We start from the raw sequence: 15,018 nt of genomic DNA, 5'->3' as shown, positions 1-15,018 counted from the left end.
TGACGTCACAGTAGAAAAAAAAAGGATGTGTGGTCGGATAAGCAGAGTAACCAGGGTTTGAATCATGGCCGGTGTTCGGAAAAGCATATATTCAAGACATATGGTTTACGGCAAAGTCATCCATAGCCAGAGAAGAAGAAATAAACTGTTTAAATATTTAGAAAAAAATGCGTTGTTCAAAATACCAGTTTTTGCTTAAAACTGAAGGTGTTTAGAAGAAAAGTTGAGGATTGTCAGGATACAATATTTTGAAATGTCAGCATACATAGTTTCCAAGGAGACGATCTGGTGTATTTAGAGTCAAGTTGGAGTTGCTGTCTAAGTCGAGATTATTTGAAACTCAAAATCGGCAATGAGGACAGTGCATCACTGATGATCTCCCTTGATGCATCTGGAAAATGTATTTCATGACTGGTGTGAATTACGATGTTAGTGAAGAAGAGTTTCATCAGTTGTCCTTTGAAAATTACATCTTCACACAAAAAACTGATCTTGTACCTAAGTCTGCCCTCGTGGGAAGGCAAGTAAATAGAAACAAGATGAACTTTATGAAAAAAAGATAAGCCTGAGATACCTTGTACATAAATCCAATTCACTCGACAACAATTACAGCTTGTAGTGATTGGACTAATGTTCTCATCTTGAGTTATTTATGCAACGTTTCGGTCGGATTGGCCCTTGACCGTCCTCAGGCATGTTAGTTGTTTGGAAAAAAAAGAAAGAAAAGTTAACAAACAATAACCAACATGCCTGAGGACGGTCAAAAAATAAACCGACCGAAACTTTGCACAAATAACACTCAAGATGAGAACAATAGTCTCATCAATACAAGAAATATAAACAATCAGCCCTCATCTGAAAAATTCAGAACTTTAAACACAGCTAAGTTATAAATAAAATGTGCATACAACTGGATTGAATTGCATAAAAAATGTGTGTCAATTGATAATATACCTCTCAATACAAAAAGCATTAAATCAAACGAATATTTCTTTGTTAAGACTATGCCTATTCTTATGAGGTGTTTGACTTGCAGGTGACTGCAAACACAGCCAAATCGACTGATCGTAAATCAGGCAGCAATTTCAATGGCAATTTGGCTTTGTCCTCTTGACAAAAAATTGTTTGCTAAAAAGCCGCCATTACATAATGAGATATTTAATCTGATTGAAAACCGGAAAAAGTTGTTTTTTTTTTTAACGAATTTTCAATATTCTTCATTCTTCGGGTTCTTTGAATCACATTTTAACTTAAGAAATCAAAGGAAACGTTTCTAATAACACATTTGGTGTTTATTTAAGCATGGCTACTTTGCGTTGCCCGGGATTATAAAAAAGCTAAATGAAAGAATTTAAATAATGTGTGCAACATCTTTATATTAAAACTTCTACCTGTGTCTAGCTACCATTAACTTTCTTTCCTCTCATCCAACCTTACCTCTTCTCAACCCTCTTTCTCCTCCGGCCCAAGCTATTCGCCTCTTCTTTAAAAAAAAAAAAAGAAAAAAAAAAGCCTAATTCACAGAAACTATTCGTTAGAGCACATTCCATTAAAGTACTTGTAAAACAGTCAGAGATGCAATACTGTGGCGATGGGACAGGGGCTGGAGTTTGGTTGATAGTGTGTGACTTAGATTTGTAATGTTTTTTTTTTTGGGGGGGGGGTCCTGTCTAAGAGCGAGAAACTAGTGATAGATGCACGAACCCATATTTGGCAACAAAACTCCATACATGAGCGAATTGTAACTTTTTAAAGATAAAGGATGCTCTCTGATGTGAGTAATTTTCTAGCATGATAGAGGGAGCCCACCTTCTTTGCAGCAACCTTTGCAATATCTTCAATGTATTTGCTCCGATTCATGTTACCTGTGAATGTTAAGTCGAGGAGTTTGAACAATGAACTTTCGAGTGTTAACACAACTTAATTGTGAAGTGCATAAGATGTAGGTTGTGTCGGCAACCGAAAAAAAGCAAGGAAAAGAAATCGGCATAAACTATAAGAAATATTTATTGGAACACAATTGTGCAACGTTTCTGATTTTTTCAGATGAAGATTGGTTATTCATATTTGGATTCATCGGACTATTGTTCCCATCCCAAAATGAAAGAAATGTGTGAAAAAATACGATTTTTCTAATTCCTGCATTAATCAATCTAGCTGATTGCATGTTGGTCTTTGAAAATCACACTCAGAAATTTGTGACAGATGAGATATTGCAATGAACATGAGGATGACCAGCATTGTAAAAGAACGTGTCTTGGGTTATTGGAAAGAAAAGAGGATTCAGACACAAACACCGGCAGGTTAGAACAAACGAACTATAATGGTTTTAGCACACCGAGTTCAGAAATGTAGCTGTGCAAATCAAGTTGGTTTGAATAATACAGTGTAAATCGATAAAAAGGGAAAAATAATTGGCATTTTAGATCAGGTGTTTATTCTGAACTGATATTATGAAGAGCAAGAATGAAGAATAAACCAAAAAGACTAAGTTGAAAAAAAAAAGTGTTCTGCAAACCAATGTTTGTTTTAATTGGCTACAAGTATATATTATATTATATATATATATATATATATATATATATATATATATATATATACTAGCAATCGGTGCCCGGCGTTGCCCAGGTGTTTTGAGGTTAATGCTGAGAAAAAAAAACGGTCAATTTTTTAAACTTTGACCCCTATTATGACTTCTTAACATTTATTGTTTAGGGATCAAGTAAAGGTAATAAGTTAGATCCATGTCCAAGGAATCTATATCTAAAATATCACGTGTTTAGATCCAAAATTGTAGGAGGAGTTTGGTAGAGTTCTCAAAGGTCAAATCGTTTGATAGCGAGGCCAAATTTCGCGAATTTGGCCTTTTTTTAAAGCAGTTTGGCCTTCAAAATTTATGTTTGGCCTTTTTCTTCACCGATGAAATCTGGGAACGCAACGGGAATTTTCGGCTAAAAAATGTTGTTACTATGCACATGCACATCTATGTATTGAAATACAATCTGTGGCAAAATTTCAGGAAAAACTAATGGATGGTTCTCTCGCAATAGTCCGGACAATTCGCTAAATTATCTCGTCAAAACCTTAAATCTCGAATTTTTGTGCATTTTTTTTCGGGGGGGGGGGCTAATTTGGCATAATAGTGTCCATTTAATAGTATTATCTTGAAAAAATAAATAAATAAGGAAAATTACCAAAAAAAACAAACAAGAACAACAAAAGTGTGCCGTATTTGTAAAAGTTTTATTGCGTTGTTTTTATTTGCTTTTTTTTTTATTTCATCGGTGAAGAAAAAGGCCAAACAGAAATTTGAAGGCCAAACTGCTTTAAAAAAAAGGCCAAATTCGCGAAATTTGGCCTCGCTATATAAAAAAAAAAATGGGGAAATCCCCCTACTTGAACTTTCTGTTTAATTAATAATGACTCGCTTGTAGCGTTGATGTTTTTCTTTTTTCGCTATAAAAAAATAACTACTTGATGAAATTACGTGATTTTTTCTGTAGGAAAACTTTATCCCATGACGAGTACGTACAATATATATATTTTTTTAAATATTTCCATTTTTTAATGTCAATGGAAAACTGCACAAGTACCCAAACCCGAAATGTAAAGACCATGAGTGAACGCGCGTTTTTTTTTTTTTTTTTAGTTTAGTTTCATAATGGCGGCCGTGATGTCGGAGGTTCGATTGTTAGATTGTAGTTTCGTATTTTTTTAATTTGTAAATCGCAAGTGAGGAAAAAATTAAACCCTTCCAAGATGGACAATAAATAAAGCCATAATATTTTATGGTAAAGTTAAGAGCCTACGAACAATAGTTTTTTAGGAGATGTGATTATTGGATTAACCAATCAGAAATCGTCTGTGGCACACACATCTCTGTTTTTATAGATATAATAGATAGATAGATAGATATAGAAGATAGATATAGAAGATAGATATAGATATAGATATAGATAGATAGAAGATAGAAGATAGATTAAATGTTAAATAGATTTTGTAAATAGTACAGTTGAAATGATTAGAATATTTCCAATATGTAATAAGGTCGAGGTAATTAGTTAAAGAGATTTAATATAATGTGATATGCAAATGAGCATAAGTCATTCGATATGGGGGTTGTTTGTAGAATAGTATATAAAGAAATTAGGCAAAGATTCTTATGTCTCCTATAACAGAAACATCCTAAAATGGGTTCTAATGTTTCTCTACCAGGAGAGATCTACCCTCTTACCTCCTTTATATTTCGTTGATGATGGAGAGCTGTACACACAGACAGAAACACACGAACCCTATTACTTTATAAAAATATAGATATATATATACACTAGCGGGACCTGTGGAAATTCCACAGGGGACTCATCCACATGTAACATATTGATGTTGGCATTCTATAGATATTCAGCGTAAATGGAGATGCTCTGATATTATTGTAGCTCTTTTGTTAAAACTGCAAAAGTACTTATCTAAGCTAGTAGGGACGTCCGGCATAGTTCCGTCGTAAAGTACGCTTAAATATATTTTAATTCTTGCAAATTTTGGATATATTATTAAAGAGTTAATGTTCTATCGATTTTTATATATTATAAAGTTGCGATTTCAAAAATAAAAGTATATATCCATATGACTTGGGTGTATCAGCTTTCGAAACCAAAATAAAAACTTATGAAAAAAAAATATATGCATGCATACATTATATATATATATATATATATATATATATAACTTGAGTTCCTTCAACCGTAATCAAAACCGAAACCAAAACTTATGAAGAATTCTTGATAAAATCATTTATTAAAAAAAAAATAGATAACTTAAGTGCCATCAGCTGTAATCGAAACTAAAACCAAAGCGTATGAAGAATTCTTGGTAAAATTATTTGACAAGAAATGGAAGTATGTAATAAACAACCCGGATGTAAGCGTGACACAGAAAATAACATACACACTATCATAGTTTGGGACGATTAATTAGAAAGTGGGACTTTTGGGGGGTATCGGAATCGAAAAAATTTGTGCCCATTTTCTGATGTCAAAAACGATTGCTTTAATAATCTATTTGATTTTTGTTTAAAACAAAATCTTCCACTGCTGGCAGTAATAATAGAAAAACAAATCTTTATTGACTTTTAACATCATTCACTTCACAAGTGTTTTTATTTGAGAAAATATATGCAGATTAAACATATTTTTACGGAAATTGTGAAAAATAATTTTATATTTAACTATTTAGAGATTTACAAAGAATCGGAATCTGAAATCGGTAAAAATATTGGAATCGTCCCTTCAGTATATATATGATGATTGCAACGTCTTGTCAGACGAGTGCCACTCCCTCAGACATTTAAAATCCATGAGCCCAAATGTCTGAGGGAGTATCTATACAAATATGATGTTACAGAGTCTTAGCTTTGTACGACAGCTAAGTCTCTCACTCGGTTCAAAATGTTGAGATCCAGCAACAAGCAAGAGCAAGATAGCCAGCAACAAATTAAACTGCAGACCAGCTTAATGCGGGTACTGGTCTTCCGCTTTATGTTTTTTTAAAATCAGAGATTTGCTTCGAAAGGTTGCCTTCACCACGGCTTACGGGAGCCCTCTCCACCCCAATACACATATACACACACACACAAACACACATGGTGTTAGTTGGCCGTTGACCCAGAAAAAGAATTCATTCGCCCTTTGGAAGGTCTTATTTTTAATCCTTCAGGGAGACTAGCTGCCCTCCTCACCAAACAAGTCTGGTGGGGGAACCAGTTTAGTCGCCGGTGACCCGACCATGAGGCAGGTAGTACTGGGTTACATGGTACCAGTAGCATATGACATGACCTGACATATATACACACATACACACACACACGCATGCATACACACACACATGCATGCATACACACACTATTATATAAAAGGAAGTTTGTGTATGTATATATGTCTTCGTTCCCTATGAACTCGAAAACGGCTGGGTCGATTTTTATGAAAAAATCCCACGAAAGTACTTTATGGATCTGGCAGTGTTTTTAAATAAGTTTGTGTCGGAATGTGGAGCGTTTGAAATTAAGGTTTCTGTTTAAAGCACAATTTCACAATGATACTTGACTTTTTCATTTTATACTTAAATTCAAGCCATTATCATCATACAAGCAGGCATATAAAATCAACAGTAGGTTCTTTGATATGACAAGTGCGCGTTCAAATGAATATCTCTGCTTGGAGCACAATGGAAGCATGATACTTGACTTTTGCATTTTAAACTTTAATGCAAGTCATCATACATAAATTTGATAAAATCAACAGTAGATTCTCTACGGTGCAATGTATACTACAATATATTGTGAACTTTATTCTCTACGGTGCAGTGTATACTACAATATATTGTGAACTTTATTCTCTGTGAGAGGCATGTAAAGCTTCGTCCAGGTGTGCATCGCAATGGGATCCTAATTAGAGCAGGCAATCAATCGACTTGATTGCAAAATGAGCGTTCATCGATTTCGATGACAAAAATATAGGAGTGTGAAACATCGGTTGATCATCATTCAATCCCAGGCAACGTTGGGTCACCCTGCTAATATATATTACATATGCGTGTGTATGTTAATACCCACTTACTAAGAATTCTCAGACTCACTAACAATAATCTGTAGTGTCTCATGGAATCTGAGTGACAAGTTTTCCCAGATTTCTGCTGCTCTCCACCTTTCGATAACCAGTGCGACTTCACATTATCATAACAGCCTTACTAGCACCGGTCATTGGTATTCCTTGGGGTTTGGATAGCAAAACACTTCCCTAAGGCCCGCACTTTTCCAGTAGAGGTCTGGTTAGTGCTCTTCTTTCTCAATCCATCTAGCCCAGGGTTTCCCATTGGGATCCAAACCGTTCATCAGAGGGGGGGTTTACAAGATTTCCAAGATTTCAGGTAGACGGTGGCCAAATTTACCACATAAGGGATCTCAGATCTTTAAAGGGGGCGGAGAAAAAGTGCTTCTAGTAACATTACTAGATGTTTCTCAACTTATTACTGATTAACAACTAGACACGGCCAAAACGAAAGGAGGGGGTATTTTTTAACAGAGTCTCTCTTTAAAAATCTACCAAAAATCAATTAATTATCCAATCAATCAGAATATTTGCACAGATTATTAAGTGAAGAATAGACTTTATAACAGTGTACTATTTTTTCCCCACAAAACCCCCTTCTTTATTTGTAGTTACAAATATGCTTAAAATAATCAGCCGAAACTGAACAAAATATATTGTACTGTGGGGAGAGTGAGGATTGTAGATAAAAAAAACAACTCTGCACATATTAGATTTTAAGGTTGAAAATCCGAATTTTGAATGTTTTATTTTTCATATTTTGAAGTTTGAAATTCGTTGAATATGTTAATTATTCTTTCAGATTAGCAAAAAAAATGCATTTTCATTATTTTTATGAAAAACTTACTTTTAAATTTTTGAAAAATAAAAAAATAAATGAATAATTTCCTTTTAGGGAGCTTAATATTGCGAATATACCATTAAATAGGAAATGCTTTGAAGAATCGAGTCAAAAAACAAATCAATAAATAACTGCACATTTTGCTAAAAATACGATAATTTCTATCGGCAATTTGTTGTTATGTGATATTTCCTCACCTATGGTAGACCATAAGGCCTACAAACAGTTATCTCCTTTGACTCAGTTTAAAGTGCAGAGTACTTGCATTTACCGCACTCTCTCGTCCAGAAACACTCGGTCCCGATGGCAAGATAGGGTCAAAACGACCAAGCGTGATACTAGATGCAAGAGTTGTCTCCAACACATATGGTGCCTAGCATTCCTAAAATGATCACCCATCTGGTACTTGCCAGCCTCATCGTTGCTTAACTTCGGGGGTTATGTAGGCAATAAATATGTATCATTTATAAAAAAAGAATCGAACCTTTATAAAGTTGATTCTTCACTTAATCGTCAAATCAAACGTTAAAAATACATGAAAATTTACAGCACTAAATGACTTTATTTATTCATGTAAAAACTACCGTAGTTTCTTCCAAACTGCCACTAACATTTGGAGATAAAGATGTAATTATTTGAAATTCAGATATTTTTGCATATTCTTATAGCAAATCATCCTAAATCTTATTTAGACAAAAAATTAATCGATTCAAAAACCTTTTAAATAAATATATGTGCTATCCATCGAGATAAAAATGGCGGTGAGTGGCGTTTTATGTTTTGGAAAATTTTTAATTCTATTAAAAAAAGTTTTATATCATTGTTGTTCATGTGACAAAATTTAGGCTTTTCTGGAAAAAAAAAAAGTTGCCCAAGAATAATGGATTTTAATAGATTTGAATTCGTTAAAAAAAAAAAAATAAATAAAAAATAAAAAAAAAACCTTTGTTTTTCTACCATTTTTTGGCCGTGTCTATTAACAACAATCTGTACATTGATCGATGATTCCTATGCTTATTATTTGGATTTTATTGATTATTGTATTAGCAATTTTTTTTTGATTATTGTATTAGCAATTATTTTTTTTTTGATTATTGTATTAGCAATTTTTTTTTTTTTGATTATTGTATTAGCAATTATTTTTTGATTATTGTATTAGCAATTATTTTTTGATTATTGTATTAGCATTTTTTTTATTATTGTATTAGCAATTTTTTTTTTTGATTATTGTATTAGCAATTTTTTTTTTTTTTGATTATTGTATTAGCAATTTTTTTTTTTTATTATTATTGTATTAGCAATTTTTTTTTTGATTATTGTATTAGCAAATTTTTTTTTGATTATTGTATTAGCAATTTTTTTTTTGATTATTGTATTAGCAATACTATGATATATTAATGGATCCACTTGACTTATAATTGTTATTGTTCCCAGTCGATCGACAGTGTAGAATTCTATTGAATAAACAATTATAAATATTCATTTATTTTCACTTTATGTACTAATACTACTACCAACAAGCTGCGCATGCATGGTCCCCCTCTGGTGCTGCATGTGAGATGACATGATAAAAGATAGTGAAGAAATGATGAATGTGAGAAGTGTGAATGGCCAACGTTGCCTTCACATTTTCGCTAAGTTTCAAAAATAAATAATGGATGGGGAAAAAGTTATGGAGTAAACAGTGTAATTTTTTTTTTTTTTCCAATTTGGGCATTTGTGACCCCTTTTGAGCCCCAGTAAAAAAAAAGGACAAACGATGCAGTTTCACGCCTTAAGACATGTATATTTGAATTCAGCCTCATGGAAAACCACTATATAGACATACATCAAGTTTTTGAGTAATATGAAAAAAGAGCTCCAAAAAGGCATGTTTTTTTAGCCTTAAAAGTTCCAGAGGGATGTGAACTAGAATTTTGCCAGGGTCACCCATACTGGATTTAAATTAAGAACAATGGGCTCCACATATTGGCCAAGTTTCAGAAAAATCTAATGGATGAATCAAACGCTATGGAGCAAAAAGTGTCATGTTTTGGTAATTTTGGGGTATTTTTGCCCTCTTGAGCTCCTGGGGGACGCCAAATCCCAGTGTAAATGGATAACGGTGCAGTTTCAGGCCTTAACACATGTATATTTGAGTTGACCACCATGAAAAACCACTATATAGTCAGACATATCAAGATTTTGTTGAGAAATATGAAAAAAGAGCCACAAAATGGGGCGTTTTTAGCACTGAAAGTCTCCGGGGACACAAATCAGAATTTTGCCAGGGTTACCCATACTGGATTTATATTAAGAACAATGGGTTCCATATTTTGGCCAAATTTCAGAAAAATCTAATGGACGGATCAAGAGTTATGGGACAAAACGTGTCATTTTTGGCCATTTTGGGGCATTTTTGATCTCTTGAGCCCCTGGGGACGCAACAGAAATTTTTGCAAAAAAAAATTTTTTTTACTGTGCACATCTGTTTAATGAAATATAATTTGTGGCAAAATTTCAGGATAAACTAGTGGACGGTTATCTGGCAATCGTCCGGACTAACGGACGCATGAACACCACTGAAAACATAGGTCCCCCTCCGATAAATCGGGGGATCAATATTATTATGGAAGGATGCATGTAGGGAGGGGGGCGGCAGTAGGTATCAGAGTGTCTCGGAGGGGGTGAAGCGTTTGCCAAAAAAGGTTGGGAAATCCTGTTCTAGACCCTTCACGACTCTTTGGGATTATTGTTATTAAATAAAATATTTTTCGGCATAATCACGTTGACAAATTGGTTTCTGTTAGATCACCAAAGTTAAGCAATGTTGAACTTGGTCAATACTAAAATGGGTGACCATTTGGGAATTCTAGGTGTTGTGTGCGCTCTCCGCTTATCTCGGCATTGTTTCCAGTTGTCCTAGACTTCTTGCCACTGGACCCAAGCAGTGCCGATTAAGGAAAGGGGTGGTTGGAGATTGCGTAACTCTTGCCTCACAATTCCACGTGCAGCTACCCTTACAGGGGGTATCCATTATTTTTTGAGACTGAACGGAGGTTTCCATTATTATTATAAACATTCTGATTACAGAATTGAGAAGGTTCTGTGTAGGGGGTTGATCTGCTTCTTGGCAATAGGATGTTTCAGGCAAAAGGCATCAGAATACAGAAGAGAAAAGGCATCAGTAATGAAATTTTCTAACATTTAAGTCATTAATTTATTTAATCGAATTATCCTCTCACTCCTCCTCCTCCTATGTAACAATCTGTTTCAGGTTCAGTTGAATGTAGGGCAGACATCTATCAATTTATTAAAGCCGAGTTAACATTTTTGTTTAAGAACGTTCTATATATTTGAATCCCACAAAATACATGTGAAAATATTCATTTTAGGATTGAAAAATGTTTGAATAAATAGAGCATAAACACATGAATAAAAAAATAATTAAAAAAAAAATTTTAAAAGAACATTTTTTAGTGTTTTCTTTTTTAATGTTTACTTAAATGAAAAAAATGCGGCCTACATATTTTAAGCATACAAAATACATGTGAAAATATTCATTTTAGGATTGAGAAATGTCGGAATAAATATTGAGAATACATGAATAAAAATGTAAGAACAATCGAAAAAAAAATTTAAGCTTTTTGTTATTTTTAACAACGTTTACTTAAATGGAAAAATACAGCCGAAATATGCAGAAAACCCCCACACAAATAACCATGTACAACTTTAGATAAGTATTGATAACGATGCCATTTTGCATAGTTCAGTTATTAAATTCTTCGAAATTTCCATTAATAACCTCCCATCCCCTTTCTCTTTTTTACTCATCACAAAATTAGGAATTTTTACTGAAAATTCTTTACAGATTATTTTGATGCAACAGAATTCCAGCCAAATCTGATTGTCTGCGATCAAATAATCGCTTTTTCTTTTTTTTGTAAAAGTCTGGGTTGTTGCAGATTCCAGTCGAGGAGTGAAAGGAGTATGAGGAAGCAGGAGGCTAACAGGATTCCAATTGGAAACTCCGCACACACAAAATAAAAAAATTCTTTTGTCTTTTCTGGGGTGGGGGAGGTGGGGTAATCGAAATCTTTATCGCAAGGGAGTTATAGCCTCCACTCTCACACAGCACATCTTAAACAGAGATGCTTTCAGAGTCCCTACTGAGAGAGAGAGAGAGAGAGAGAGAGAGAGAGAGAGAGAGAGAGAGAGAGAGAGAGAGAGAGAGACGGACAGAAGTTTATTCTTTGAGACTGACTTGTTCTGATCCGCTTTTCTGCCCCCCCCCCTCATGCTAAAACTCGAAATAACTGGGAGAGAAATCAAAGAATGAAGAAACAGCGAATGATGAATCATTGGAAAGAATTTCTTTTTGGAAACAATGGATTGGAGATTTGAATTTTAGTTTCACTTGTTCTTTTGGAATGTATTGTTATTGGGGATTGTTTTAAAGATGGAATGAAAATCACAAATGAAAGAAAAAAAATAAAAAAAATAAAAAATTATTTTGTAAAAAGGTGGAAAGAAAAAGATTCGAAACTAAAAATATATATTTTATAGAAATAAAACAATCTTAGACACTTTCTTATTGATCATAAAGGGTCTTCCACAAATTGGAACATTTGGACATTAAATATTTCAAAAACGATTAAAGATATAAAAAGCATGCCGATATATATAATCATTAATATTAAAGTTGAACTTGAGTCTTGAAATTTGTCCAAGACTTCTGGAATACCCCGGACAAAAATTGTACAACACTAAAAGATTTTTTAAGCATCTTATATTAGAACCAATCATCCTAGCATGAATGTGTTAAAATGTCTGGCGTCGTGCGTAAACGTCGCGATTCACTAATATTTTTAATCAACATTTTTTTTCTTTTTTAACATTTTTTTATTATATACTTTTAACCTCCCATCACTCATCTTTTTAGTATCCATCTTCGCTCCTATTCACTTTCATCATCAACTCCATGAAGATGATTCGCGGTGGAATCGAAATCGTTTGTGATAACTATGGAATTTTCATAAATATTTTCGATTTTTATATAAAGAAAGATTGTACGGAAAATCGAAAAAATAAAAATAATCATCAAGCAAAGTATCTCCATTGCATTTTATGTCAGTTGATTTGTGTGCGTGTGTGTGTGTGTGTGTGTGTGCGTGCGCGCGCGTGCGTGTGTTAAATTCTTAAACTACTCATCACATGACACTGAAATTAACAGAAAATAATTATCATACACGAAGGATGGTTTATAACGAATAAAATCTTTGTTTCGATGGATGAATAACGTGTACAGAAATATGTGAGCACGTTAAATTGCAAAATGTTACTTTCAACTTGCTGACATATTTCTATTACTTTTGTGCATGCGCAAATGCATTCATAACGTGAAGTGGTTTAATTTTAAATCTTTCGTATCTATCTATCAATGGTTCAAACAGTAGGTAATGTGGTTGGAGTGTTAAATGTTTTGGTTTCGATTTTAGCTGATGGCACCCATTTTTTTTTATCACTACTATATATTAGGTCTAATATACAACTAAGAATTGGCTCCATACTAATAAATATGAAATTTGCATGATTTTTTTTTTTTTTTTTTTTTTTTTTAATTTCCTCACGTTTAACCTTAACAAGGCATATCACCACTTGGACTATGGGGGCTACTATTTGGGACGATGCCTAGGAAACATTAACTAGATGTTGGTTTACGTGACATTTGAACTTCTGCATATCAGAACAGGGAAGCAGGAAGGGAATTTCAAAGTCTAGTTGTTCAACAGAAGAAACTATTAGAATAGAAATCTTTCTGCCATTTAGGGATCTCAACAGTGAAGGGGTGTGATTTTGTTGCCAAGCGGATTTGTCAGGGATGTACATGTCGAAGGGGCACAAGTGCAACGAGTTCATCAGAGCAGATTCCATTAAAATATTTATAAAACAGGCACAGAGATGCAACATTGCAGCGATGGGACAGGGGTTGGACCTTAGTTGACAAAGTGGGATATATTAGATTGAGACTCTTTTTTGGATTCTATCCAAGAGGGAGAGACTAGTGGTAGATGCACCAGCCCAGATGTGGCAACAATACTCCATACATGGGTGAATGGTGGCCTTGTAGGGGTACAGGATACTCTCAGGTGTGAATAGTCTTCTAGCACAATCGAGGGAACCCACCTTCTTTGCAGCAGCCTTTGCAATGTTCTTAATGTATTTGCTTCAGTTCATATTGTCTGTGAATGTTAAGTCGAGGAGTTTGAATTAAAATATATTATAGTATTTTTTGACACGCCATGTAATTTCTTCTCATATTTGTTTTTCGTCTTTTTTTTTTTTTTTTACACTGTCACAATCACGTGATGACAAAAAAATATTTTTCATACAAGACAGACAATAACGTTAGTTTAATACATAAAGCTTTGATCACAGATTTTAATAAATTGATAACTGAAATTCTAGAATAATCTATTATATAAATCTCACCTGTCTGTTTAAATGTATGTATGTATGTATGTATGTATGTATGTATGTATGTATGTTTATATGTCTGCCTAAAACTTTCGAGAGAGGCGACGGATTTTCACAAAATCGGTCTCGTTTTGAAGTTCGACCCTTCGGACGACAAATACCGAAAAATTGACTAAAAACATTTCTTCACCTTCAACCGGGTACTTTCTACTAGGAGGGGGTCGCTGTGGGTCAATTCAAAAATGTTTTTATTCAGCAACACTGGATGCCACTTATTTGCTCCCTACTGGGGCAAATCAATTTAAAAATAAATAAAATACAGCACTCCAAAAAGAGGAACCTTAAAAGACAAGTTTTCTTTGTATTTCTTACAAAACACATCACCATAAAAAGAGGAACCTTAAAAGACAAGTTTTCTTTGTATTTCTTACAAAACACATCACCATAAAAAGAGGAACCTTAAAAGACAAGTTTTCTTTGTATTTCTTACAAAACACATCACCATAAAAAGAGGAACCTTAAAAGACAAGTTTTCTTTGTATTTCTTACAAAACACATCACCATAAAAAGAGGAACCTTAAAAGACAAGTTTTCTTTGTATTTCTTACAAAACACATCACCATAAAAAGAGGAACCTTAAAAGACAAGTTTTCTTTGTATTTCTTACAAAACACATCACCATAAAAAGAGGAACCTTAAAAGACAAGTTTTCTTTGTATTTCTTACAAAACACATCACCATAAAAAGAGGAACCTTAAAAGACAAGTTTTCTTTGTATTTCTTACAAAACACATCACCATAAAAAGAGGAACCTTAAAAGACAAGTTTTCTTTGTATTTCTTACAAAACACATCACCATAAAAAGAGGAACCTTAAAAGACAAGTTTTCTTTGTATTTCTTACAAAACACATCACCATAAAAAGAGGAACCTTAAAAGACAAGTTTTCTTTGTATTTCTTACAAAACACATCACCATAAAAAGAGGAACCTTAAAAGACAAGTTTTCTTTGTATTTCTTACAAAACACATCACCATAAAAAGAGGAACCTTAAAAGACAAGTTTTCTTTGTATTTCTTACAAAACACATCACCATAAAAAGAGGAACCTTAAAAGACAA

General features: G+C 33.6%; 1 protein-coding gene and 1 long non-coding RNA gene across 2 annotated transcripts in view; both read right to left on the bottom strand.

Annotated features, from left to right (window-relative positions):
• LOC145278106 (uncharacterized) overlaps nt 1-15,018 on the bottom strand; it is a 145,644-nt gene that overhangs the window by 82,111 nt on the left and 48,515 nt on the right. The window lies entirely within an intron of this gene.
• Nucleotides 12,915-15,018, bottom strand: part of LOC145278105 (uncharacterized) — a 4,326-nt gene continuing 2,222 nt past the window's right edge. The window contains exon 2 of the long non-coding RNA XR_013868339.1: nt 12,915-14,239. This is a non-coding gene — a long non-coding RNA (uncharacterized LOC145278105). The remainder of the gene's footprint in view (nt 14,240-15,018) is intronic.

This window comes from Euprymna scolopes, chromosome 6 (assembly GCF_053919585.1).
Source record: "Euprymna scolopes isolate OS-2025 chromosome 6, ASM5391958v1, whole genome shotgun sequence".
In the NCBI taxonomy this organism is placed as follows: domain Eukaryota; kingdom Metazoa; phylum Mollusca; class Cephalopoda; order Sepiida; family Sepiolidae; genus Euprymna; species Euprymna scolopes.
Note: the sequence above shows the minus strand (reverse complement) of the source record. Positions and strands in the feature narration are given on the sequence as shown.